Here is a 26254-nt window from a genome sequence, read left to right as displayed (position 1 = left end):
AGAAAGTGATACAATGATTTGTTGTCACATTGTTAATAAGTGGGAGTCAAATAAATCACATAAAACTGACCCCAGTGTTAGACGCCCAAGTGAGGATAAAGGAGATTGAAGGACAGCATTATAACTATATCAGTAAATATGTAAAAACCTCAAGAGCTAAATACAGGCATCCCTAAAGACTCAAAATGAAGCAAAAGAACTAAATGAGTTAGAGCTTGAATGAAGAAAAGAATCACATGAATAAAAAAATTCTGATAAATAATAATCAAATCAGTCATGTAACTAAATGCATATGGTCCTCACTCAAATATTAAAAAGAGAAATTTCAAATTAGCCCCCACAATGCTATGTACAAGGGACAAACCCTAAAATGAAGAGATTCAGAAAGTTTAAAAGCAAGAGGATGGGCAAAAGAAAACAAAAATAGGAATAACAAGAAAGCTGGGATTGTAATCCTCACGTGAAGAAAAAGTTCAGGATTCTGGCTGACAAGTATTAAAATATAACAAGGTTCAGAGGTGAATTGTGTTTGCTAGCTGGCTTTACCCAAAATAAAGTCAACTTTGTCTCTTCATCGCTGGAGGTGACTTTGCAGCTTGGGGGGCTGGATGCCGCCCTAGCAGTTAGGAGCCAGATTCCCTGATCACATTTCAGAGCTATGGTTCCCAGGTCCTTGAGAAAGCTGTTCCTGGCATAGGGAAGATTTATATCTCAAAAGGGAAGAGAAAGAATTTAAGATTACGTTTCTAACGTAAGTACTAAGAAAGGGAGGTCCAGCCTAGAGTAGGGAAAAAAAAATCTAAGTTTAGTTGAAGACGGGAAGTTAAGGCCTTCTTAGATTTTCTTTATTGCTCAGATCTAATCAAATAAATTAGGATAAAGAAAGTAAGACATGATCTAAGAAGCCTTTGGACGTAGTATTCTGATTGACCACTCTTGGTATGATGTATTCTAAGCATGCAAACTAGTGCAAAGTAATTTTAAATATTTCCTAGTTTGTTACTGATGTTATGTATGTTATGTCACGTTATGTTATGTTTCAGAAGCAGCGATTTTGACACAAATCTGTGTATATTGTAAGGCTGAGCAAGTGGTAACTAAATGCAAAGTGTGTGTAGCAGGGGACACATAATTGAAACTTGGAGTGAGCAAGGCAGTTTTCAAGGATGTTATTGGCAAAAGTGGGGAAGTTCAGATAATGTATCAGTTTTATTTTATTTTATTTTATTTTATTTTTAAATATTTTATTTATGAATCAAGAGAGACGCAGAGAGAGGCAGAGAGAGAAGCAGGCTCCCTGTGGGGTGCTTGATGCTGGACTTGATCCCAGGACCCAGGATCACATCCTGAGCCGAAGGCAGACGCCCAGCCACTGAGCCACCCAGGTGTCCCAATATATCAGTTTTAATTTGTGTATACTTGATGATTGTATTTTAGATGTCCTTGTTTTTAGCTACACCTTGAAATCTTTATGAAATCACATGTCTGCAGTATATTCTCAAGTTTTTAGAGTTATGAATGACAGAAAGAGAGAGAACACATAAATTTGGCAATGCTAATAATGGTAATGGTAATGGTAATAATGATTATTAAATCAAGTAAATCTAGGTAAATGCTATTCATCATACTGTTCTTTCGACTCTATCGTATGTTTAAAATTTTCCAAAATTCTCCACCCTTTTGCCAGACATTGAGCATTTCCTCATTTGGAGCTGTAGACCAAAGTCCTTCATCATCACATTGTGTTCCCAAAGCTAGCATTTGAAGTCTTGGTTTCTGAAGCATGAGCCATACTGCCCAGAGGGCACTTGAAACAATCCACATTTGAATTTTATTTCTATTTATCTTTTTATCTTCTTTTGTATTTTTGCATGAAATCTCCAATGTATATAATAGATTACTATAGACATTTATGCATGTAACTTATACATAAATACATAGCTACATTAGCGTCATTTCTCCAATGAAGTTGGACAATCCAAAATATGACACTTGAGCTTTCGGGCAGAGCATTTATGTGTCAAGTCCTGTAGCGAAATACAAAGCCAAGTTTTCTAAAATCAAAACATTCTCTCCAGAGAGAGAATGCCTTTCTCATTAAGACCACTGTGTCCTCTGTGAATTTTAATAGCCTAGTATGCAAGACTATAATTTCACTTTTTATTATTTCTGTGTCTTACTGAACCCTGAATAATGGTCTCTGCATAAACTCCATTTGTCATTGGAAGAAGTGTCAGTAGATTTCACTACAGATGGAAGTTTTTGAAAAGTTATTCACCTTCCTCAAGACAGAACTTTAAAGGGGTGGAGTGAGGGAAGAACAGATAATTTTGGCACAGTCCACAAGTGCTTTTAAAGGTATAAACAACAGGCAAATTGTAGACCTGTTCCTGAAGCTGCAAGTCCCATGCTACAGCAGAGGACAGAGTAACCAAGTAAACAATGTGGCAGCGATGGCTTCGTGGATCCAGGTGCACATGTGAAACTGAAGGCAGAATCATGGTCCCCAGAGTCCAGTGAGTGTGGCCAAGAGTCTGATAAATGTGGACTGGCCTATAGAGGAAGATGAGGATGAAGAATGTAATTAATTGATTAATTTTTTTCAATTTAGAAAACTTCAGCTTTGTAATAAGTTTGTAAAAAAAATACTTTACTGAATTTTCCTGGAATTGAATATATCATTTTTCTGTTAGCAAGCAGAATGGAATTCAAAGTAAATTCCATAAATCGTTATGAAAAAGATACATTTTGGATGATTAAAATTGTGATGTGAAAATCCCCATCTGCTACCTAAAAAAATTGAATTTTTCTTACTCCTACTACCAGAAATAATCATGAATTATTTTATGAGAGCTTTCTTACGCCTGTTGGAAAACTAAAAATAAATGTCTTACATATATCCATCAAATAAATAGCATTTGATAAATATTTATTGAGTGTTTATTTGTTCATGACCCTGTTTTAAGTGTTGGGAATGCTGTGGTAATAAAATAAAGTTCTAACAGATTTGCTAAGAAAATTTCAAGATCATTGCTTTAATTCAGGTAAATTGTTAAATATATTTTGGCAAATGAAGGGCAGCAAGTATTTATAATCATGTAACTTCTCATCCTAAGCAGTTTCTTGTTAACATTTGGATTTTATTACTCTTCTTAAAGTAGAGCATCTACTTAATAAGCAGCATCTCTGTCACTTTTTCTTTCCATCTAAAAAAAGTCCTGGAATGTTTATCTCCTGTCCATCAGTGGATACTGAGACTAGTTAGGTGGGGGTTGGGTACTGATATCTTTTTTTTTTTTTTTATACATTGTATACATTTATTGGAGTTCAATATATCAACATATAGCATAACACCCAGTGCTTATCCCACCAAGTGCCCCCCTCAGGGCCTGTCACCCAGTCACCCCAACCTCCTTGCCCACCTCCCTTTACACTAAGCCTTGTTTGTTTCCAGAGTTAGGAGTCAATCATGGTTTGTCTCCCTCTCTGATATTTCCCACTCATTTTCTCTCCTTTCCCCTTTATTACCTTTCACTATTTTTTATATTCCCCAAATGAATGAGACCATATAATGTTTGTCCTTCTTTGATTGACTTACTTCACTCAGCATAATATCCTCCAGTTCCATCCACATCGAAGCAAATGGTGGGTATTTGTTATTTCTAATGGCTGAGGAATATTCCATTGTATACATAGACCACATCTTCTTTATCTTCTGTCGATGGACACCGAGGCTCCTTCCACAGTTTGGCTATTGTGGACATGCTGCTGTGAACATTGGGGTGTAGGTGTCCCAGCGTTGCACTGCATCTGTATCTTTGTGGTAAATCCCCAGCAGTTCAATTGCTGGGTCGTAGGGCAGGTCTATTTTTAACTCTTTGAGGAACCTCCACAAAGTTTTCCAGAGTGGCTGCACCAGTTCCCATTCCCACCAAGAGGGCAAGAGGGTTCCCCTTTCTCCACATCCTCTCCAACATTTGTGGTTTTCTGTCTTATTAATTTCCCCATTCTCACTGGTGTGAGGTGGCATCTCATTGTGGTTTTGATTTGTATTTCTCTGATGGCAAGTGATGCAGAGCATTTTCCCATGTGCATGTTGGCCATGTCTATGTCTTCCTCTGTGAGATTTCTCTTCATGTCTTTTGTCCATTTCATGATTGGATTGTTTGTTTCTTTGCCGTTGAGTTTAATAAGTTCTTTATAGATCTTGGATACTAGCTCTTTATCTGATATGTCCTTTGTAAATATCTTCTCCCACTCTATAGGTTGTCTTTTAGTTTTGTTGACTGTTTCTTTGGCTATGCAGAAGATTCTTCAATAGGGAAAAACTGAGAGCCTTTCCCCTAAGATCAGGAACAAGATAGGGATGCCCACTCTCACCACTGTTGTTCAACATAGTACTAGAAGTCCTAGCCTCAGCAATCAGACAACAAAAAGACATTAAAGGCATTCAAGCTGGCAAAGAAGAAGTCAAACTCTCCCTCTTGCAGATGACATGATATTGTATATAGAAAACCCAAAGCCTCCACCCCAAGATCGCTAGAACTCATACAGCAATTTGGCAGTGTGGCAGGATACAAAATCAATGCCCAGAAATCAGTGGCATTTCTATACACTAACAATGAGACTGAAGAAAGAGAAATTAAGGAGTCAATCCCATTTACAATTGCACCCAAAAGCATAAGATACCTAGGAAAAAACCTAACCAAAGAGGTAAAGGATCTATACCCTAAAAACTACAGAACACTTCTGAAAGAAATTGAGGAAGACACAAAGAGATGGAAAAATATTCCATGCTCATGGATTGGAAGAATTAATATCATGAAAATGTCAATGCTACCCAGGGCAATTTACACATTCAATGCAATCCCTATCAAAATACCATGGACTTTCTTCAGAGAGTTGGAACAAATAATCTTAAGATTTGTGTGGAATCAGGAAAGACCCTAAATAGCCAGGGGAATATTGAAAAAGAAAACCAGAGCCTGGGGGCATCACAATGCCAAATTGCAGGTTGTACTACAAAGCTGTGGTCATCAAGACAGTGTGGTACTGGCACAAAAAGACACATAGATCAATGGAACAGAATAGAGAACCCAGAAATGGGCCCTCAATTCTATGGTCAACTAATACTCGATAAAGCTGGTACGTATATCCACTGGAAAAAGGACAGTCTCTTCAATAAATGGTGCTGGGAAAATTGGACAGCCATGTGCAGAAGAATGAAACTAGACCATTCTCTTACACCAGACACAAAGATAAACTCAAAATGGATGAAAGATCTAAATGTGAGACAAGAATCCATCAAAATCCTGGAGAAAAACACAGGCAACACCCTTTTTGAACTTGGCCACAAGTTCTTGCAACTTCTTCCAAGATACATCTATAAAGGCAAGGGAAACAAAAGCAAAAACAAATATTGGGACTTAAAGTACTGGCATCCTAAGGTTTGTAAGCCAAGCCTTGGCTGACCAGGATGGTGACTTTTTCCATTAAATAACAGGTTCAAAGACATCATTGCTCTGGTTATCCATGAACTTGGAATGGCCCTGGTTTGTTTGAATTTTTATTTTAAACACTTAAAATTTATTTTAAATGTATTTTTAAATGATTTAAATGTTTTTAAATCACCTTATGACTTTCCCAGTGGTTGAAGCTACATTAAAAATCATAGAATAAAAAAAGTTAGGTAAAAAGAGTTCTTAAAGTGTCTAGGTAGCAAAAAAAAAATTCAATATCAGGAGGCTATTTGAGAATTCTATAATAGGTATTCTGATTTCTACAAGATGAATTTAAAGAGTTAAATTAAGATAAAGTATATCCAAGTAAAGATTACCTTGGATACCCAAGGAAAATAACTCACAATTTGCGTAAAAAATAATCTTTGATATTTGGTTTAAGGCTTCTGTAAGACAACAACCTACTATGAAAAGGAGAAAAGGGCCCAATGCAAATAGATCATTCATATTTTCTCACGGAGGAATTATGTTCTTTAGTGGAATATATCAAGTTCTAAATATCTGTCAGTCTCAACAGAAATTACCTCCTCTCTGTTGACAACCCTTTGGAGACCTATTAAATGAATTTAGAGTAATTTTAATATTATGTTGATTCAAGTTCCTTTCAAATTTGTATATTCTGTTCTTTGCTGCTCCTGATGTATTTCATGGATTTTTTTTTATAATTTTATTTTTTTTAATTTATTTATTTATGATAGTCACAGAGAGAGAGAGAGAGAGAGAGAGGCAGAGACACAGGCAGAGGGAGAAGCAGGCTCCATGCACCGGGATCCCGATGTGGGATTCGATCCTGGGTCTCCAGGATCGCGCCCTGGGCCAAAGGTAGGCGCCAAACCTGTGCGCCACCCAGGGATCCCTATTTCATGGATTTTAAATGTGAATCATTAACTACCTGTCTTGGCAAACAATTTCCTTTTGCTTACATTTCATTGTTTTATCATAATTTTAATCTCTCAATTTACTGATTTATTAGTCACATTTTTGTGAGGTTTTATTTATTAAACACTCAAAGGAGTTTTTTTCTTCTGCTTTCTTGAGGTAACTTCTTTCACTCTGGGTTCCTTATCAGATATTTGCATTCTGTGTTCTTGTAAAAATGTATATATGTGTGACATATGCATATTTGTATGCAGATATATTTATTATAAGGTTATATGGTTAATTACCACCATTTAAAAAAATCTTGATCATGCTTAATTGGGCAGCTCATTCCTAGGCCTATTTATTCTGAGATAATCTGAATGGATTCCACTTAGAATCTTTCACATCTTATCTTTGTTTCTCTTTTATTCATTCATTCAATTATTTATTAAAGAGAATGGAGTTGAGTGGATACTATGCTCTGTGTGTCAGGCACGGTGCATGGTTCTGGTGAATCAACACTGATAGAAGTGGACAAAATCCTTGTGATGATGGAACTTTCTGTTTTCTGGGGAGACCAAAAGACAAGTTAAACAGTTTGTATCTTAGTGAAATAAAAAACACAAAGGAAAAGAAATGAAGAAAATGAGATAGAAGGTGTGCTGGATTTTGGAATTTTAGACAAGAAAGATGATGCTGTTGAGGATGTGACTTTGGAGTCCAGACTTCTTACCTCTGGGCAACAACAGGAGGGCTGGAAAGGCTTCCACCAGCAGTGAGAGGGTTCTGCTGGGGAGGACTGTTCTGGCTGGGAAAACAGGTCTGGGTTTCTCTTGGAGGGTCCTAATAATTGATCTGCCTTCAGCTGGCTGTATAACCTGTATATGTAACTCGAGGTCACTTTCCCACCTTACTTGGCACAGAACTCTGGAAAATGCGCTGGTTTATAAACTTCATTCCTGGTAGATTATAAGTTAAGAATTTTACCCTGTAGTGCTTTTTTTTGTTCCTTATTAATTAAAAAAAAATAAGTCTTTTATCCACCTGGATTCAGTTCTTTATAATGAAATAAAACTCAAGTTATGTAGTTTTCATTAGTCTATTAAAATGAAGGGAAAAAAATCTCTGCATAGGAAAAAAAATCTTCAAAATCTAGCAATAAATGATCAAATAAGGATAAATGTTGCAACATTATTAGACATAAATGGCTTTTTAAACCATGTAGATGATTCCTACAGATTAATACAAAAAGAACTAGAAGGAAACCAAACAGCATTAGAAAAGTGGGCTTCTAAGAACAGACAGTCCGCAAAGAGAGAAATGTTTATTTCATTTATATATGTGAAAAGATGCTTTAATTCAAGGGGCATAAGAGAAATGTCAATTGAAACCACAGTGAGATAGCATTTGATTTTAGCTATTAGACTGGCAGCAATGAGAAACATTGATAATACTTTTGGTGAGGGTGTGGATAGTAACTGGCACTCTCACATATTTGATATAATTCTAAAGAGGTATGTCATTGGTGGCTAGCAGAGCCTGAGAGGACAACCCTGGGATGTACAGGGTTTCATGTATGTGATTGCATTATTAAAGATGTAATGCCAAGCTTGCAGAGAGATTCTTGGCTTGCTGGTTTTGATGGTACAAATGGCTATGTGAGGGAACCGCATGATATATAGAACTGGGGTTGACCTCTGGGATCTGAGGTTTGCTTTCAGCCAACAGTCTACAAAACCCTGAGACCCTCTATCTTAAAGTGCAAGATAATGAATTCTGCCAGTAACTTGAATGATCTTGGACAAGGATTCTTCCCCAGTTGAGAATTCAGATGAGATCCTAGCCCAGCTGACAGCTTGATTGAGATCTTACAGATAACTCAGCTAAGCTGTGACTGGACTTTAGTCCCATGGAAACTGTGAGAAAATAAATTCATCTTCTTTAAGCCCATTATTTTGCACTTGGTATTTTGATATATAGCAATATATAATACAGCATCTATGCACAAAAATTTGGTGATATATATAAATAATATTAATAAACAATTTGGTCAGTAATTCCTATTCAAGGAATTTATTTTACAGTTTTACTATGAATATGTACAAAAATAATTCATTATAGTAAGTTTTTGTAATAGCAGCAGAATGGAAAAAACTCTGCATGTTTATTAATAAATATCTAATCAGTAGTGATAGATTATGGTATAATCACTAAAGAACATTATAAACAATGAAGATAGTATGTATATTAAATATATCTCCAAAATGATTCTTTAGGGGAAAAATCGGATGCAGGACGTCGTGTATAACTATGTTACTCTTATAAAAGGGCAAAAGAATGCACAGAGCTAAACTTGTATAGACATAGATTATCTTTGGAAAAATACATGAAATTGGTAATATTGGTCACCCCTTTGGAATGGCATGTGGGACTGGAGAAAGGCTTTGAGAAACTATGTTAGGGCCCACTTTATTTTGTATCTTTTGGATTTTTAATTATGTATATGTATTTCATATTTAAATATGTTATTGCTTTTAAATGATATGAACTAGAAACAGTTTTTAAAAATAATGAAGTTATCTCAGTAAACTTCAAGAAACTATAGGGAACTAATGTTTTCCAGAGTGTATGATTACTGGCATCTTCAACTCTTTGATGGTTAATGCATTTGTGAAGCAGTCTTGATGTTGTTTCTTTCACTTTTTATGTACATGCTGCATTATTCATTTATTCAACAAATAAATATTTGAGTGCTTGCAAGATGTTCGGCTACTTATCACAGCTTTAGGTTCTGTGAAGAATTTATATATGAATAAGATAATGTCCCTAGTCTCTGTACTTTATAAAGTAGCAAAGGCAGTGAAAGAAGGAAGAACCAGCTAACAAGGCAGGATGTGGTCAGAAGTCTAAATGAAGCACACAGGGTTTGTGGGTGCTTAGAGGAAGTTCTATCTCCTTTCTGGTACATTCAGGGTAAAGAAAAGTGCATTTAATTTGATGCTAAACTTTGGATAAAATATCACAATTTTAGGTGCATTTAGAAAGTCATTTCAAACATATGGAGTGGGTGATTCAAGCCACAGATCTATGGAAAACTGTTCTATGTTCCCATGAAGAAGGCACATCTGCTTTCTGGCTAGAAGGTAGAATTCTTAAAGGCGTGTAGTGAAAAGTGGAGGTAAGGGTAAATAAGAGATTTTTAGGAATGACTTGTGGACTTCCTTGAAAATAAGAAACTTTCTTTAATAAGAAATGATAAGCAATATGTGACTTCTGAGCGGAGTGATAGAACAGTCAGAACTGTGAATCAGGAATACTACTCTAACATAGTGTAACAATGTAAGATCAATTGTGGTTGCCTTGAACTTGGGGTTTTGTTGTTGTGTAGGAATTGCGATGGGAGCAGTCATATGGAAACATAAAAGTGGAACTCAGTAGAAAGTTAGTTGACTCTCAGCTGAAGATTTTGAAATAGATATGATCACTGGAAACATGAAAAAGAAAAAAGAGGGGTGCCAAGGAATTATATTTGTGAAAACTCTCATTTGAGGAACAAAATGAGTCATAAAGTCATATTTCTCTGGGAAAAAAATGTAAGAAAGGAATTAAGATTTTACCTCATTTAAGGTAGCTGAAAGATTCAGACACATTAACACATCATAATGAATTCACATTTTATGGTTTGTGGTTAAATTAACTCAAAATTAAATACATATGTGGACACACACAAGAAATAACACTTCTTATTTTTAGTAAGAGTCATTATCATTCAGTTAATTACTAACATTTTGTCTAATTTTTTAAATAGTCAGTTTCCTATGGAACATTGGAAAATACAAGTATTTGCCTCAAATTATTATTTTGGCACAAGGTTTCCAATGTATAAATAGATTTCTCTATAGGGGTGTGTGGAAAGAATTGTTTTAAAATTCAAAGTGTAAAAAGACATGATGATCCCACCAAAGCTTCCTCACATAGTTGATTTTTCTAATTCTTAATTAGAAATACTAATTTACTTGAATATTTTAATCGCTTCTATAATGGGAAAACTGAAGTAGGGAATATCAATTGTTAATAATTTCAGAGCTGCTTCTAATCGTGGAGACAAAAAAGGGAAGATTTAAAAAAATATCCCTTAGCCATCTGGGTTAACATTCAAAATAGATTAAGGTTGAACTTTCAATGAAATTGTTACATTCATTTGCATGTCGAGTTTCCCAGCATGAAGTGACTTCTTTTTTAACAAAAGATAACCTGTACTTCAACCTCTATTACTATTATCAATGTGTCCTGTCACAGTGGCAATGCGTTCCTTTCAAGGCAAAAATGGCACTCTACCCCAGATCCCCTTTAGAAACTATTTCTGGTCCAGGCAGCTCTGCACACATTATAAATTCCTACTATGTGGAAGACTAGTCAGCATTTCTGTAGCAAAGGAGAATATAGACAGCATTTATCAGTACCAAGCACTCTGATGGATGTTAGTAAAGCAATGTTGGAAATGAAGACATGGCCTCTGCTTCACAGAATGTATAGTGTACTTTAGTAGACAAATATTTTTCAACTAATTTCCAACAAATTAAAGGCTGTGTGAATTAAAAGGTAACTCAACTCAAAAATGTCAGGCAGGGGTTGAGGAATGGAAGTATGACAAATCCTAGACTGCAACGATAACATCCATTGTTAGAAATACTTCTAAAAGAAGAGTTGTTTATATAAATGTTGGTGCCATTTAGAGAGATAGAAAATATAATAGAGGGAATTGAGGTAGGGAGTGCTGTATGGAAAATTGTCTCAGTAGCTTCCCAAGTGTACTATTAAACAGGCTATTTTGGAAATGTTCACAGACTAGATTAAGTTGCTAACATTATGTGCTTCACTTAATTCATTTTTAACGCATAAAGCAAAGCAAGGAGGAAGAGATGGGGTGAGTTAGCAACCTTAGAATGAGGTGCAAAAGGATAGAAAGAACATGCTACCCGCATCCTGTGTTATGCAATGCTTATAGGTTCTATCTCCTTCAGATGCACCGGTTTCCGCCACTGACAGTGTGATCATTAGGGGCAGAATTGAGGTTAAAGAAGGTGGTTTAGCAGTCAAGTTGAACCTGGAGTCAACCCATGCTGTATTGGTCAAGTATGTTTACCAGTTGTCACTTTCCAATGAGCCTGTGAATAGCTCTAAATATCATCTTAGTTTTTTTAGGACATAGGGCCAGAAAAGGATGATAAGCAGTGTCCCCAAATGATGGCTGATGTGGAGAAGATAGCAGTTTCTCTGGAAGTGGCATGATCCAGAATTTATAATTTGATCTTTCCATTTGTTCTGTTTATAAGTAACACTTTTGTCTCATCTGTTTTTTTAAATTATATATCCCATTTATCATATACATCTTCAACAGGTCTTACAGATTGCTAACTTACTGTTAAAACCTAACATATCTTATAGATTCAGCCAATGTCTTCTGAGATATTTACTTGCTTACTCACCATCTGTAACTCCTTATGAGCTTGCTTACATCTCAAAGGCTACTCATTTACTCATACTCTATAAGACTTCTGATGAGTCTTAATCTATACTATTTGTGCTTCTTTTTAAATTTTCTCAAGTAATAGAACAAAAATACATTATAGTGGGTAAAGAATATTAGGTTGATTTGGGATGTATTGATATTTGAGGCATCTATATGAAAATTGGGGGTAGGAGGTGGATATATGAGTGGGTTAAGATGGGGCTAATAATATGGAGGCTATATTTGGAGAGATTGGAAATAGGATTCATATGGATTATTATGAAGTGCCAAGTAAAGAATGTTGAGAGAGGTAAAATAGCCCATGATAAATATCTGATGAAAGCCAAGTTTCACTGTTAAATGAAAAAGAAATCATGACTACAGTTTCAAAAGGAAAGTAAAGAAGCTAGTTCAATAAACACTAACAATAAAGAAAGAAGGTAGTCAACTTCAATACAAAGAAAATGGACACATTTGGCAAACCAATGTATGATGATGAGTTTTAAACACTGTCCACTGGGTTCATGATGATGATATCTATGTTTATACTTAGAGCTACTTTATCAAAATGAGAAGTGAAAGGAGTGAAATACATTTGATAATGGCAAAGTGGAGACAGCATCTATTATAGACAACTATTAATGAAGGTTGGAAATACAAGTACCTAGAGAAGTGTGTGGGATTCATGGAGATATTGTTTTAACAAGAGACATGAGATACTAGGGCAAACTGGTATGAAATCAGATTATGGGAAAAAAAGAGTTTCCTGGGAATTCAGGATATGGAAATCAGCATACCATAGCATATGGTAGAGTTGGCTTTTTGTGGTAGGTGGATGGAATCTCATTCCATTGTCATATAGAGTCAGAAAGAAATGATGGGGCTGACGTATTTCAATTGTTTTATATTTGATGATGGAAAGTTGAGGAGATTACAGTCTAGTGATTTATATTTTCTTTGAAGTAGAATGCCAAGGGTTTTACTTGCTTGTAAGTTCTGTTTATTTGTGGTGAAGGTCCTGCTTAGGATAGAATTTAGGTTTTACCACACATCTGTGATTGTATAATTTTTTTCCATATTGCATAAAACTGATTAGTTTCAAGCATTGACTGGATTACTAGATTTCCTAGAATGGAACTATAGCCAGAAAACATTCATGAGGCAGATGAATGATATTTCAGTTATCCTGAATGGAGCGCCTGAAATGGCAGCTTTGGAATCTAAGTTAGAGACTGAAAAAAGAATAGGAATGATATATTTGGAAAATCAGTTAATTAATTAGATGGTGGTCTTAAAAATTTCAGATCCAAGGTAGTTTTAGATGATGAAAAATTCTAGGAAGTAACTATAACTTAGGCACTGAATTGAGTAAAGTAGAAAGTCATAAGGGATATACAATTTAGAAGTCAGCATACTGTTAGGTCATCCAGGTAGACAGAGTTCATGCAGTGTTTGGCCATGCCCTGTGGTGGGAATTGACTTTTGAAAGTGAAAACAACTTTGAATTCTTGGGAATAGCTTACTAGGCCATGATTTATTCTCCCTCTTAATCATCACTCTTTTTGATATATTAATATTGTGTTAGGTATTTTCCATAAATATTCATAAAGGACGTTGGTTGATAATTATCCTATAATTTTTTTTATTTTTTGGAACCTCTAGTATTAGACATATTTTGGCTTCATATAATGAACTGGCAAAGTTTTCTTTCTTTTCTAACAAGTTTGTATAAATTGGTCTTATTTCTTACTTAAGTAGTTGACAGAACTCAATTAAAATTCTGTGTGCTTAGAGTTTCATTTATAGGAAGATTCTTTTAAAAACAAATGTAATTAGTATTTTTTTAATGTAAGGCCATTTTGATTTTCTGTTCCATCTTCTGCTTTGGCAAGCTGTGTTTTTAACATGCTTGTACATTTCATCCAGCTTCTCCAATTTGTTATCATTTGTTGTCTACTTTGTTATCAAAGTTGTTTACAATTATCCTTTCCTTGTTTATACGATCTATAGTAATATCCACCCCCACTTTCATTTCTAATATTTACAATTTATTCTCTATTTATTTCTTTTTAATTAGTCTAGCTAGGTCTTTTTAAAATAGATTTTGTTGGTCTTTTTAAGGAATCTGTTTTGTCTTTTTAATTTTCTCTATTTTTTGTACTATATTTTATTGACCTTGTTATTATTATTTTCTTTTTTCTACTTAATTTGGATTTATTTTTCTCCCCTTTCCTCGTTCTTAAGATAGCACCATAGGTCACTTATTTTAGCCCTTCAAATAATGTAAGTATTTAAAGTGATTAATTTCCTAATAAACATGGTTTTAGCTAAATTCAACAACTTTCTATATACTGTATTTGAACTTCCATTCAAATTGTAGTATATTCCCATCTTTGTTAGATATCCACAGAACAATGTATTATTTAGGAGTGTGTTTTGAATTTCCAGTAGTTGAGGTTTTTAAAAAATATCTTTGAGGATTTTGTTCGGAGAACATACTATTTCGATCATGTTATTTTTAAAATTCTTAATTTATTCACAAAGACAAATCCTACAGATATGAAAAGAAAGTATATTTTACTTTTGAGAGGTGCAGTGTTCCATAAATATTTCTTCCACATTCTTTTTGAAGCTTTCAGTAGGAATAGGCTTCCAATAGTATCAACTCCAGGTACTAGTTTTTTGCTGTTGTTGTTAAAGTACATTTTGAGATTTTGTTCAGAAGGTGTGGAAGAAGTACTGGAGAATATTTTTGCTTGGTGCATGTCTATTTAAGTTTTACCACTGAAACTAAACAATTATTTTCTTTAAAACTCCTTTAATAGGTGTAATTTATGCTTTTTTGTTAGGAAAAAAAAACTATGTAATTAAGACTTCTCTTAAAGACTTCTAAAAATATCAATTAAAGATATGAGGGTCAAATGAAAAATACCTGGTGTGGGTTCATCCTCTTTGGCTCTTGTCCTCTGTTGGCCTTTTCTGTAACTGCAGCGCATTCCTCAGGGAGAACCAGAAATAAGGCAAAAGGAGCCAATAGCGAACCAGGGCTGCCTTCCTCTTTGAGATCAAGATATTCCTGGCATGTTCGAAGAGTTGCTCTCTTTATTTTACCCTCGAATTTCAATTTTACAAAGTATATTTTTATTTTATAGACAGACACAACTGTGTCTATACTAAAGCTTTTTGGAAAATTTTTTTCCAGTTTAAAGGTAAAAATAAGATGCTCATTTTATATTTACATGGTATGAAATAATAGAATTCAAAGCATACACTGAATTTACACGATGAAAGTAATTTAGTCGTTCTAATGTCTGTCAAATGAAGTTTCTGCTCCAAGGAGAGCTCTGGGTGTATTACAGAGAAAAAAGATTATCTGATGCTATAAATTAAAACCACATTCTGGCAGAACGTTCTATCCTTTGAATAGCATCACAATTTTTTTCTGAAATGGTTTTTAGTGTTGTCATTGAATTTGTATGTGTATACTACTGGAATAGACTCCTTATGATTTAGAGGAACAAAAGCTTGCTATGGATAAATTTGTTGTTTATTTAATGTTTCATCTGATTCTTAGCTTATCATAACATTCTACAAAGTGTATTTTCCCCTGTTGTAAATGGTAAAAAAAAAAAAAAAAAATAGGTAGCTAGTACCTGTGGCTCACACAGATAAGGTACATTTTGTATCTTACTGAGAAACAGTCTCTGCATAGTGATAAATAGAAGATTATTAGGATTCCTTGGAAATTTCAACTCTAAATGTTAATACAATCAGACATTTCTAGTTAAGAATGCCCTATACACAAATTTTTTATGTCTATTTTAGGTCATAGCTAATATAAAAAATACATTTGCAAGGCCAGCAACTATTTTAGCAAAAGTTTTAAGTCCTAAGAAAGACACACCTTCAAGCTCACCAATAAAATATGGAGTTAAAATCTAATAACATACTAACATCATAATAATAACGTACTAAGATGAAAAATTTGGGTGTAAGATTGTGTATAACTTGTATGTAATATAGGGTTAAATACAAATGAAATAAGTAGTAGAGACACAAGCTACAGCATGTTACCACTGTCCAAGCAAGACCTGGTAACCTTTGTATCTTCAGTTTACGATTCATCAGAAGTGCTTGGATCTAGCCTTTCCTTCCAAGCTAACTCATTTCATTCCTGTGTCTGCTTAAAATTATTTTAGCAGGATGAACATCTCTAATAATTCTCTCCAAATCCATCTCTTTACTCTGCTTTATTTTTCATACTGGCACAGAAACCACCTGGCACATTATGTATGAATTTGCTTATTTAATTATCATTGTCTTTCCGCACTGGCAGGGAAGCACTAAGAAGGTCATGTTTTTGCTTCTGTTCCATTCCAACACCTTTGGGATGCAAGTCGTAGATATCGGTTTAATGAATGAATTCATCTGTGGTTGAAACAAGTATACAACTCTTCTCTTACCCAGATAGTAAGCTCCATTCTATTGGAGGACCTTGTATAATTCAACTTTGCTAAATTAGCGGCATATGCTCTACTCCCTTGAGGCACTGCACACATTGTTCCCTGCAGGAGTCTTTCCTGCAGCTCTGTTCATGAGCTGCCTCACACTCTCACCTCCTATGGCTCCACGGTAACCAGAGTCATCTTTTCCTTTCCTTGACAATGTTCTCCTGCTTCAAAACCACTTCTGCCGTGTGTCTGTTGAGGTTTCATGGTGTCTGTTGTTCAGGAAAATCTCTCCAGTCAGCTCAGAATCCCCTTCTAAACCCATCCAACACTCCTACGAGTTTTTGAAAAAGGCCTAGTGGCCTCACTCGTTTGGTCTTGGAATTCTCTGTTGGTGTCTCCTCTGTGGTTTATAGCTTATTCTGCTCCTGTGTCAGATTTTTAGTTTGCTTTGAGCTTCTGTAATTTATAAATAAATATAATTTACTGGTGTAGTGCTCCAGAGTTGCAAAGTACTGGTAGAGCTCCAGAGTCGTAAAGTACCAGTATGTATATTTTTCTATTCAGTTGAAAATAATCTATTTTTTCGACTGGAAAATGACTTACTATTTCTAATGACAATTCCCCTTGCAGTTATTTTTTGGGAAAAGACACCTATTCTTTGACCCTAAGAGACAACAATTTCATTACTTCCAGTGACCACAAGAAAAATCTTTTCTTATGATCATGGGTCCATTTTAAATTTCCTGAAACATCCCAAAGATTTTCTTCCCAAATAACACATGCAGGTATCCCCAATTTCTAAATTTCCCAGGATAGTCAATCATATTCTGTGCCTGGTACAATTTAACCTACATTGCTTAGGTCCTGTCATATATGACAACATCTTTAATAATTAGAAACGATAATGAAATAACAACTATACATATACTGTGTACTCAATAGATTGTAGGCTTGTGTGTTCAGCACTTCATAAATGTTATCCTATTTATTTTCACTAATAATAACTTTCCTGATGAGATAACTAGGGATGAAGGAATTAAGCAATTTCAAAGAGAAGGCAGTCCTTAGTGGTAAATTGAATCTTATTGCTCTTCTCCACTCTACTAATGAAACCTTCCCTGTCCTGCTCCTGAAGTTCATTCAATCAGCCCAAATCTGAATGCCTCATCCTTGTATAGCTCACATTCTAATGAGTTGCCCCAATAATCAGATGGGATGATGTATGTAACCTGGCAACCCATGTGCGAACAAGAACTAGTACGGCTTTGGCATTCAAGTCTGCTTCTGCATTAAAAAAAAAGAAAAGGTGTCAGAACACTTGCTCTTTTGGGGGGGATTTAGGGAGAGCAAAGCAAGTCCAACCGCCTTTCTTATATGCCTTGGTTCCACTCATCTACACTGGTTCCAAATCGATGCATTCTGTCATTTAGCTTCAATTGGAAAGTTGTGAAAATCTCTGGGTAAATTGAGAGAACATGAAAACTTCAAATTGAGCTGGTGAGAAAAGGGAAGGCATTCATTCTGAATATTCGCCACCTAGGAGCAGATTTGCACTAAAATCTTGCTTTCCTTTTTTGTCTTGGCAAAACTAGTTGCATCACAACAGGAAAATTGAATTAAACCAGTGCTTTTAATAATATCATTGGGGAAATTCATCAATAAATAGATGGACTTGTTTTCTTTTTCAGATATGTTTGGGCAGAAGGCACTAAATTGTGTCATTTACAAAGAGAATCACTAACTGAGGCATTTATAACAGCAAACAGTCACAATAATGTCTGTTTTAAGCTGAGTGTATTTAATGTACAGTTATTTAGGACCACATAAAAACAAACCCATTAGAAAAGGAATATACTTGGGTCTTACATAATCATCATACCTGGAAAAATTATGTTTTGGTGGTAGGTCTTGCCATGGGGAGATTCTCCAATATCTAACCCTAGCCAGCTTGTGTTAATATCCAGAGATTAAATCTTGAAAGGAACATGACTATAAAGAATACAGAGCAGAAGTGTTGTTTAGGTAACCAACACCATTCACCTGCCAATTCTCACAGCCTGTTATAAAAAGAGGATTTATTTCATTCAAATTTGATCTGAGAGAGATCATCACATCATCCAATCTGCATTATTTGGTGCATGTTGGGTAGAAAAGCTCATTCTGCAGAGAATCATCAGAAGTATTTTCTCATCAGAATGAAATCATGAGAAGAAAGTGAAGACATGTTATGTGATGGGGAAAAAATAACATGTAGTTGCTGAAAGCCGTGAGAAATGAGAGAAGGTCAATGCTAGGGAGAAAGGAAAATGTCAAGAGTCTGTAGGTGTCATGCAGGCAGGAGTAAAATCACATGCGGTTTTTGTTTGGAGCACTGTGAATGTTAAAAATGTTATGTAGCTTTGCATAACAGGTGGACATGGCCACAGACAATGCACTGAGCTCTGATTGAGTTATTTGGGCTTGACCAACACCTTCAAAGCGCAGGACTCAAAATTTTTTCAAGCCTTTCTACAGAGCTTTAAATAAGTTTCAGTACTACCAGGGCACAATACAAACAATGGAGGACCAATATCATAAAAAATATAAATAAGTGTTTTCATTCAAAGAAATACTATATAACTATTGTAACTATTGATAACAATGTGTAGAACATATTTAGTTAATAATGACAGTAGATGGAATATGGGTGCTAGACCTTTATGGTATGGAGGAACTTAGAGACTAGACCAGAGAGAGAATGTGAAGTGTGCTTTGTTTTGCTTCATTTTAGTACCATGTATTCGCATATAACATAAAATAAAAAGATGCTTCAAAGGAAGAGCAGTACTGATCTCTGTATGGGAGGACCACACGTTCTTTTATTTCATTTTACTTTTAATATGTATTTTCTAACGTTTTCACTCTGAGCATTCATTAGATTAGAAGAAAGTTAATAACAGAAACAACAGTGAAGAGAGCCAATTCTCCTATGTCTCTTTTTTTTTTTTTTTTTTTTATCTTCTGATCTAGTGTTTTCCAAGAGAGGAAGCCATGGTCACTAACAGCAAAATGGCATTAGTGTTGACCGCCAAACTAATGCAAGGAAATAATAGCCTTTTCCTCATTTTTTCTTCATTATCCTCCTCAGGCCTGGTGCTGCTCATACTCCCCCTGGACCATTCCTGCCCTCACATAAACCAATCAATGATGCTGAGGAACATTCAGTAGCCATCAAACAAGAAACACTCCGAGGAAACCAATGAGTAGCACTTTCCCATCTTTGCCTCAGGAACTCTGCCTCCTGGTAGAAAGGGTCCAGCAGAGTGGTGACCTGGTGACATATATATATATATATATATATGTATATATATATATATATAGGCTGTGCTGTCCATGCAGGCCCTGGCCTGTTGAGGAGTCAAGTGTTTTCAATGATAATAAAGATCATGAATAGTTTAAGACCTTACTGTCTATAGAACTATTTAATTTCTTTTGTGAGAAGGTAAGTGAAATTAGGAAACAAGATAAAGTGGAATACAAGTCAAAATGCCCGGGGGATACAGACTACTGTAGATACAACGATAATGCATTTGGTTTTCTTCTTTGTTTTAATTAAATCCATCTAGTCTTTATCCTCTACAGATCTAACACTTCTTAAAAGTGAGGATAAAATCTCAAGTTTAGAAGGAAACTCTTGTTTTATTGGACATTAAGTTAATCCTTTACTTTTTCTTAGTGACACTGTGTGATATTTTCTTCTGAAAAATAGTAAGCCATTGTTTTGTTTTAAGACACATGAATGCTTTTTAATTGATACAGTAGGAATTCATTTCTGAGAAGACAAATGATGTCATTCTCCCTGCCCCCAAGTCTATGCTTATATAAATCTTTGCTTTCATTGATTTATATTCATGGAGGAGTTTCTAAGAATAAATTTTCCTCAACTAAGTAGTGGTGGCATTTAAGTGTCTTGAGGATCCCACTTGAGATTTGAGTAAAGGCTGAGGAGGAAGTTTCCAAATTGGGGAAGAAACAACAGATCATGATCTATAGCAATCGTGTGGTCAGCTGGCTGTTCCTATCTATCCATTGAATTAAATATGGGCTGATGGATGACACCTTTTACATTAAATAAAACATGCTTTCTCCTCTCTCACCCGTATGAGACTCATGTATTCTTGGCTCAGTTTTAATTTTCCAATGTATTACATTAATATAGGAGCTAAAGCATGCAAATAATGTAGAATAGTGGATAATCCCCTCAACCTAATAGTGGTCACCATTTAACAAGTTGGATTTATGTCTCTGGTATATGGCTTCATTTAGTCATTATGCCCACTTATGGATGAATGGAGGGAGATTTGGTAAAATTAACTCATCTGCAATTTTGCCCAGCTGGTTTATGGAATAATTAAAACTATGGTTCAGCCTGAGCCAATTTATTTCACCCCTCCTCTATATGAGCTGTTTAAATTTTATACAAAATTCAAATTTTGATCTGCATGTATTCTTGGAATATCAAACATTTCAAAGATAGCAATGAACTCTGTGTTAAAAGTAGAATGAAAGACGTTGGGATTTGAAATCATAATGGGAATTCAGAGAAGCTTTCCCACATTCTAATTATGTATCTATCTCCCTCCTTAAAAAAAGAACTGTTCTTTGTTCTGCATGTGATACTGAACAGCAACTCTTGTAACCCTCAACAAAGGAAAAAAATCCACACATATATGTGTACATACATACACAAGGACCCAAATTTTATGTCTATAAAACTCGGTAGCCCAGATACTGTCTGATGCCTAGCAAACCAGCAGTAGTTAACATAGACGGTCAGTTCCAGCAGTTTCTTCTTAAAAATAGTTATTAATTTTGCTTCTGAATCTTCCACTTGTCCAGGGCTCGGAAGGGATGGCTTATCTTTGCTCTGCACAGCATTAGCTGGGATGGCTCTACTGGGGATAGAAGAGCCACTTACTGGGTGGCGGGCAGTTCAGTGTTGAAGTGGGACAGTTTGGTCACTCATGGCTGGAAGCTGGGGTATAGCACTTCTTTGCATGCGCCTCTCCATGTGAGCATCTCCCTGTAGGCTTTGGCTTCTTCACAATCTGGTGACTTGGATACAGGTGTGCATATTCTAGGAAAACCAGACAGAAGCTATGCCAAACTTTAGACCCATCCTCAAAAGTCACACAGCACCATTTCTGTTGCCATTACCCTGTAGCTATAAGACGCTACCTGAGTGGACAGAAGCATGTGCAAATAAAATTAAATAAGCATTTCTGCCACCCTTTCTGATTGAGCTTTAAATAAGGAAATAAAAGCAGCACTATCCACAGACAATCGAAGATTGGCTTTATGTTCAACCTGAGCACTCTTATAAAATCAAGTTCTCCCTGGGTACACATCTAGAAGTGTATATGTTTTAGAAGCATCTAGTTGGAAGTTGCAAACCTTTATGTTCCCAACAGTACATGTGTTACTTCTCTAAGGAATATGCCTGGTGGACTGTAAGACTTTTACTTCTGCAAATGTTACTTAAAATTATAATTTTTCTTTTCAGGACAGCACTGAACTGATTTCACACTGATTTCATTATGCTCCACTTAGCACCCGACACACTGCCTTGCACACCTGGGTGCTTAATAATGTGATTCGATGATGAATTCCTATTATAAACCCTTCATGGGATTCAAAAACATTTCACTGTATGATTTGGGTTACAGTACTTGACTGAAGTCCTTTTTTCCCCTTTTATTCATTTAATACATATTTATTGAGGATTTCCAAGGTCATAGTTTTTAATTATTGGCTTTGGGAGTAAAATAGAGGGAATCTAATAAATGCCTGATTTTTTTGAAATTATATAAGGTCCAGGGCAGATGATATAATTTAAATCTATTTATATAACTTAGATATATACAAGGCTGTGCATAAAGGCCATACCCTTGTCCTTTGAGGGAAGGGGCAGTGTGTTTATGTCACTTTGGAATGTAAGATAATTACACAAATGGTCAATTCAGCAAGTACTGCCATATAAATAGCCAAATGTCTCCTACGAATATCCTTTTACCTCCGTCTCAAAGAGTGTATTATGTTTCTCTGGTTAGAGTTCTGTTTTATGTGTGCATTTTTAAATTCTGAAATACATGTTTAGAATATAAACTTATTGTGATACTTATTGTGACCCCTTGGACAACTTTAATTTTCTTCATTTATCTATTTAAAATGGATTTGGGCCACAAACAAACAGATGTTAGATGCTTAGGAAAGAAATGTATGTGTGTTTAAATATCTATCCTTGCTGTTTTAAATACATACTTTGCCAACATTACATGCAGACCAATCACACTGAGGCCACTGAGAGTGAATGACTGTTATAAATTATTCTCTCGTCTGTGATGATTTTCTGGTGCCACGTGGAATCACATGGAGAATGCATAACCTGGAAGCAGTAAGGTTACATTTCTTTAGTTATAGATTGAATATTTCCATTTGTTACAATCTCACTGACACTTATTCTTTCTCTGGTCCCCAAGTCAGTGTTATATTTTGAATTTCTAATGGAATGAAGGTGTAGACCTTACTCATTCTCCCAAGGGTCGCTGCCTTTAATTTCCAAGAGGAGGAGTGTATGGCAGTTCCACCCTAAACTGTCGACCTGCCAGCAGCCAGGTACATATAAACTCTCCTTCTTGTTCAGTGTCCTGCTGCTCTTGCTTCAGAGCAGAGTCAATGGGAGAGGTCATTCTGCCTTAATGGTACTCAATGGACTGGTCATCGAGTTTACCTTGGCTGATATGCTAAGGAAGATTTTCATTTCTCCTGCAAATCTCTTTTATTTCTCCAACTGAACAGCATTAATAAAATATATTTTATTGCTTGTTTTCTTCTAATTTATTTATTAAAAGAACATTATTGTGCATATCTGGGCAGTACAGGTACTACTTTGGTGCAATTCTGTGTCCTCCTTTAAATGTACATTGCTTTTTAAATGTCTTTTAGTGGGAGAACATTTATACACTTAGAGGCTAAGTGGGATTATTAATATTTCTTTTGCTGGGTTGGAATGATTTCTCCCATTAATTCAAACATACTTTCTTTTTTATTGCAGCTAACTGGAATTGTTCTTCAGATACAAGCAAAGTTCAAATCTGTTTGATTTCATAATGATCCACTTCAACTTGAAATGATAGGATTAGAGCCTGGATTTTATAGTGTAGTTAATTTTTTCATAAAATGTGTTACTGAAACTTCTGTTGTTGTTGCTGTATGTCAAATTGCCTACTGCTGTAGTAAACAACCCACATGAACTGACAAGGTCTCCTGCCTTTGATGGAAACACAAGGTCTTGGGAGAAATTAACCAGGTTAAAGGGATTGTTATCAGAGTGATAGTTAAATTTTGAGGAAATGGGTGTGCCGACATTTAAGACATGAAAAAAAATAGAGGTTCTTATAATGTTTATCTCTTGTACTTAATAAATTACCATAAAGCTAAGAAGTATTTGTAGAGCAGCGAGGGATCCATTCATCCCTTTCTTTCTTTTCTAGTTCTAACTGTCCCTATTTCTTTTTAATCCTTCCAATGGATGAGCTAATGATCCTATTGGTTTCAGCCTTTCTTCCTCTCTCGAAGAAATCATACACCACCAACATCCACAAGGAATTCCTTACACTTATCACAGTCTATTTTAAAATAGTTGGCAATAAATATACCAGACATCTAACTTACTTCCTAATGGTTTAGAATTGAAAAGGAAACCGTATTGACTCACTGACCTTGTATAACTCCTGGAGATCTTTAGCATGAGATATTTGAAAAATATTAATTCACTGTTGCCAGGTAACATCAGACACAGTCAGTCATCTAACCCTGGAGGAACTGACCAAAATTAAAAAATATATTTAAAATCCTACCCTTCTCTCCAAAGAGTAATTAGTGTGCCAGAGTATACATTGGTATTTATTTTCACACAAGCTGTTTTCCTTAAACTGTTTTATATTTTCTTATAAATAATTATAATTCTTAGGAGATATGCTAACCAGTTTGAGTATAAATTCTGTGTAAATAACCCCTTGTATTAATTTTTCAATTTCTAACTTTTAGACAACAATGATTTAAAAAAATGGTTTTAAAAGTTATTGAATAAACCAATAATCTGGAAAATTTCCTGTTGCTTTTATTTCAGACTTAGGTTCTATGTATGAGAAAGTAACTAGTTTGTGCTTAAAAAGTATTGGAGAACAGTGGTCTCTTGGTCTCTCAGTGAAGTCAATCAATAACTTCTTTGAGAACTGCAAGCTTGCAGGTTATTCCAATCAGGACTGTTGTGAGATGTAAAGTCAGAGGAAGTGTCCAGATTTGATCTTACATAGTGAATAACAAGTCAAATATTTCAGAATGTTATAGTTTCATTATTTCTAACTTAAAGCTTGAACTATAAAACAAGAGCAGAAAAATTGAGTTCAAAATCTTTGTTTTCAATATCATAAGATATCTTTTAATACTTAACTTTTCCTAAGAAATATTAATTGGGTAAAATAAGTCCACCAAATAATGACTGATTTTATTCTTTCTACTATTTGTGCTTTAATGTTTCAAGAAAACATATGATACAGCAAAATTTTTTGGAAAGAAAGGGCATGCTTTCAGAGGAGCATTTTAACAGCTTTGAAGCAATGCCCTTATTCATCTTGAGAGTTGTCTTTTAATTGATTGATATTGATTTATATTTAAAATAGTAGTAAATATTAGGGATATATAAGACTTACATTTTAACTAGGGTTGCATTGGCTAAGTTTGTTTTATTCATAGTTGTGAACACTGAACTTAATAACAAAACATGAACAGACATTTCTCCAAAGAAAACCTATACATGGCCAACAAACACATGAGAAAATGCTCTGCATCACTTGTCATCAGGGAAATACAAATCAAAACCACAATGAGATACCACCTCACACCAGTGAGAATGGTGAAAATTAATAATAAAGGAAACAACAAATGTTGGTGAGGATGTAGAGAAAGGGGAACCCTCTTGCACTGTTGGTGGGAATACAAGCTGGTGCAGCCTTTGAATACAAACAGTGTGGAGGTTCCTCAAGAAGTTAAAAATAGATACCTGGCCACCCAGCAATTGCACTACTAGATATATACCCTAGAGATACAAATGTAGTGATCTGAAAGGGGTATCTGCACCCCAATGTTCATAGCAGCAATGTCCGCAATAGCCAAACAGTGGGAAGAGCTGAGAAGTCCTTCAACAGATGAATGGATAAAGAAGATGTGTGTGTATGTGTGTGTGTGTGTGTGTAATATTCAGCCATCAGAAAGGATGAAAACCTACCATTTAGATTGACATGGATGGAACCGGAGTATATGAGGCTGAGTGAAATAAGTCAATCAGAGAAAGAAAATTATCATATAGTTTCACTCATATGTGGAATATAGGAAATATCACAGAGGATCATAGGGTAAGGGAGGGAAAACTGAATGGGAAGTCATCAGCGAGGGAGAAAAACCATGGGACTCTTAATTCTAGGAAACAAACTGAGGCTTGCTTAAGGGGAAGTAGGTGAGGGGATGGGGTAACTGGGTGATGGGCATTAAGGAGAGCATGGGATGTGATGAGCTCTGGGTGTTATACACAACTGATAAATTATTGAACACCACATCTGAAACTAATGATGTACTATATGTTGGCTAATTGAATTTAAATTTATATATATATATATATATATATATATATATATATAAATATTTCAATTTGACCCATAATAATGTAGCAATTTTCTATTTGTTTCTTTTTGGTTATACTATATCAGGGATGATCCTGAATATTTTATGAATCTCCTCCTTTAATCCCATTTAGCCCTGTGAGAGACAGACTGTCGTGGTCATCACATAAGAGATTAGGAAACTCAGATGGA

General features: G+C 35.2%; 1 long non-coding RNA gene across 3 annotated transcripts in view; it reads left to right on the top strand.

The window, feature by feature from the left end:
- LOC102154585 overlaps nt 1-24690 on the top strand; it is a 74164-nt gene extending 49474 nt beyond the window's left edge. For all 3 annotated transcript variants that reach the window (XR_005383637.1, XR_005383638.1, XR_005383639.1), the window contains 2 exons: nt 19471-22997; nt 23437-24690. This is a non-coding gene — a long non-coding RNA (uncharacterized LOC102154585). The remainder of the gene's footprint in view (nt 1-19470; nt 22998-23436) is intronic.
- Nucleotides 24691-26254: the final 1564 nt, after the last annotated feature.

This window comes from Canis lupus, chromosome 34, assembly GCF_011100685.1.
Source record: "Canis lupus familiaris isolate Mischka breed German Shepherd chromosome 34, alternate assembly UU_Cfam_GSD_1.0, whole genome shotgun sequence".
In the NCBI taxonomy this organism is placed as follows: Eukaryota; Metazoa; Chordata; class Mammalia; order Carnivora; family Canidae; genus Canis; species Canis lupus.
The sequence above is the reverse complement of the archived record's forward strand: the minus strand, read 5'-3'. Positions and strand labels throughout refer to the sequence as shown.